The sequence below is a fragment of the Lucilia sericata genome, unplaced genomic scaffold (assembly GCF_015586225.1).
Source record: "Lucilia sericata isolate MDLA Ls3-8-SP2 unplaced genomic scaffold, ASM1558622v1 Contig002516F_arrow, whole genome shotgun sequence".
Classification (NCBI taxonomy): Eukaryota; Metazoa; Arthropoda; class Insecta; order Diptera; family Calliphoridae; genus Lucilia; species Lucilia sericata.
The window spans coordinates 3,899-7,796 of NW_023996289.1; positions in this window are offsets into that span (position 1 = coordinate 3,899).

Consider the following 3,898-nt stretch of genomic DNA (forward strand, 5'->3'; position numbering starts at 1 on the left):
GACAAGGCAGAGGCATGCTGTACATAACATGCCATCACACTTTGTTAAGGTGAAAGAAAATTTGAAAATAGAGAAGAAGCGTAAATAGTAGAGTAGAAAATAAGAAAAAGCCCTTAAGTAAAAGTGCTAAAAAATCTTGAGTAAATTGCGTGCAAGAAAAAACTTTATATAAGAAAGAAAATATTCTATAAAAACTAACAACAACTTGCAAGGCAATAAGTCAGTTGGTTTTCCAAGTTTATGTATTCAAAACCCCAAAACATGCAAACCCCAACACCCAGACATTAATAAGAGAAAACAATACCAATTGGAAATGTCTTCAATGAGATTTATTATTTTCTATCAATTTTCTTAATAGACAACAATTTATGAACCATTTTCTTTTAATGTTAGTTCAATTCAATTCTCCTTATAGAAACATTTTCAAAAAATTTTCTCTTCATAAAAAATGTTCTCTTCATAGAAAATTTTCGATAAAATTTTCTCTTATAGAAAATTTTTGATAGAATTTTTTCTTTATAGAAAATTTTTGATAAAATTTTTTCTACTTTACAAATTTTCCGATAAAATATTCTTTTTATAGATATTTTTCGATAAAATTTTCTCTTTAAAGAAAATTTTCGATAAAATGTTCTCTTTATAGATAAATTTTCGATAAAATTTGCTCTTTATAGACAAATTTTCGATAAAATTTTCTCTTTATAGAAAATTTTCGATAAAATTTTCTCTTTATAGAAAATTTTCAAAAAATTTTCTCTTTATAGAACATTTTCAATAAAATTTTCTCTTTATAAAACATTTTCAATAAAATTTTCTCTTTATAGAACATTTTCAATAAAATTTTCTCTTTATAGAACATTTTCAATAAAATTTTCTCTTTATAGACAAATTTTCGATAAAATTTTCTCTTTATAGACAATTTTTCGATAAAATTTTCTTTTTATAGACAATTTTTCGATAAAATTTTCTTTTTATAGACAAATTTTCGATAAAAATTTTCTCTTTATAGAAAATTCTCGATAAAATTTTCTCTTTATAGAAAATTCTCGATAAAAATTTCTTTTTATAGAAAATTCTCGATAAAATTTTCTCTTTATAGAAAATTTTCGTTAAAATTTTCTCTTTATAGAGAATTTTCTTTAAAATTTTCTCTTTATAGACAAATTTTTGATGAAATTTTCTCTTGATAGACAAATTTTCGGTAAAATTTTCTCTTTATAGACAAATGTTCGGTAAAATTTTCTCTTTATAGACAAATTTTCGGTAAAATTTTCTCTTTATAGAAAAATTTTTGGTAAAATTTTCTATTTATAGACAAATTTTCGAAAAAATTTTCGCTTTATCTACAAATTTTCGATAAAATTTCTCTTCATATAAAAATTTTCGATAAAATTTTCTCTTTATAGACAAATTTTCGATAAAATGTTCTCTTTATCTACAAATTTACGATAAAATTTTCTCTTTATGTACAAATTTTCGATAAAATTTTCTCTTTATATAAAAATTTTCGATAAAATTTTCTCTTTATGGACAAATTTTCGATAAAATTTTCTCTTTATCTACAAATTTTCGATAAAATTTTCCCTTTATCTACAAATTTTCGATAAAATTTCTCCTCATATAAAAATTTTCGATAAAATTTTCTCTTTATATAAAAATTTTCGATAAAATTTTCTCTTTATAGACAAATTTTCGATAAATTTTTCTCTTTTTAGACAAATTTTCGATAAAATTTTCTCTTTATAGACAAATTTTCGATAAAATTTTCTCTTTATAGAAAATTTTCGATAAAATTTTCTCTTTATAGAAAATTTTCGATAAAATTTTCTCTCTATAGAAAATTTTCGATAAAATTTTCTCTCTATAGAAAATTTTCGATAAAATTTTCTCTCTATAGAAAATTTTCGATAAAATTTTCTCTCTATAGAAAATTTTCGATAAAATTTTCTCTTTATAGAAAATTTTCTCTTTATAGAAAATTTTCAATAAAATTTTCTCTTTATAGAAAATTTTCAATAAAATTTTCTCTTTATAGACAAATTTTCGATAAAATTTTCTCTTTATAGACAAATTTTCGATAAAATTTTCTCTTTATAGACAAATTTTCGATAAAATTTTCTCTTTATGGAAAAATTCGATAAAATTCTCTCTTTATAGAAAAATCTCGATAAAATTTTTCGATAAAATTTTCTCTTTATAGAAAATTTTCGATAATCTTTATAGACAAATTTTTGGTAAAACTTCCCTCTTTATATACAAATTTTCGATAAAATTTTCTCTTTATCGACAAATTTTCGATAAAATTGTCCCTTTATAGACACATTTTCTATAAAATTCTCTCTTTATAGAAAAATTTTCAATAAAATTTTCTCTTTTTTTAGACAAATTTTCAATAAAATTCTCTCTTTATAGAAAATTTTCGATAAAATTCTCTCTTTATAAACAAATTTTCAATAAAATTTTCTCTTTATAGAAAATTTTCAATAAAATTTTCTCTTTATAGAAAATTTTCAATAAAATTTTCTCTTTATAGAAAATTTTCAATAAAATTTTCTCTTTATAGAAAATTTTCGATAAAATTTTATCTTTTTAGAAAATGTTCAATAGAATTTTCTCTTTATAAAATTTTTTCTTTATAGACAAATTTTTGGTAAAAATTTCTCTGTATAAACAAATTTTCGATAAAATTCTCTCTTCATAGACAAATTTTCGATAAAATTTTCTCTTTATAGACAAATTTTTGATAAAATTCTCTCTTTATGGAAAAATTCGATAAAATTCTTTCTTTATAGAAAAATCTCGATAAAATTTTTTGTTTATAGACAAATTTTCGATAAAATTCTCTCTTCATAGACAAATTTTCGATAAAATTTTCTCTTTATAGACAAATTTTTGATAAAATTCTCTCTTTATGGAAAAATTCGATAAAATTTTCTCTTTATAGAAATTTTTCGATAACATTTTCTTCTGGAATATTTTTCGTTCTCTACTTGTTAATATAATTTCCTATCAGGATATTACATCTCTTTCACATAAAGTTTGTTGTACTTCCTGTCGCCCATTTAGACAAACCCCACTGCCACAACTGTAAATTTAATATTACCCTGTATTTAGGTATATAAACCCCCACCATTGCCTTGTCCCCCATCCCCATCTCTACTTCACACATTTTATTTATTTTCATCATCAACATTGTTGTTTTGTACTTCAGCTGGCTGGTTTTATAAAAACAAACTCATGAATATATTTTTATTTTTTGCCCAGACACACCCCAACATTTGTGGGGTTGTTTAAATGGAACTAGAGCATTTTTATTTCCATGTATATTCATTTATCGGTACTCTAATATAGTCACCAGGGTGGTATCCTCTTTATTGGCTGATGTGCATGAAAAGTAGTTAAAAATGAGGAGACGCTACTGTTTTAACTTTTGCACGTGCACAAAATTTTTCCATACCATCATCATCGTCATCAAGTGGAATCTTCTTCTATATTGTATGATTTTCATTACGACTACATGTTTCATTATTGCCTGCTGTTTTGCTCCTCTTCTCCACTTTTTGTTGTTGCTGTAGTTCCTTTAGGGGATTTAGAATGAATTTGTATGGGTTTGTTAGTGCGTGTGAATGTTTTTTCTTTTTGAATGAAGGTCTGACATTTATTTGTTTGATTATCTGGTAGTTGGTTTGAAGGAGTAGGATGGGGGTTTTTATGTATATATTTTTTTCTCTAAAGCTTAACTTTTTGAGTTTATTGGAATTCTTTTGTAGATACATACATATATTTGTTTCTACTATGTAGAAAATTACTTTGCTTGTTGAGTCTTTAAAGAAAATTTAATGTATCAGAATTTCATTTGAGAATTTCAATTTGAGAAAACATTTATTACCAAGTAACG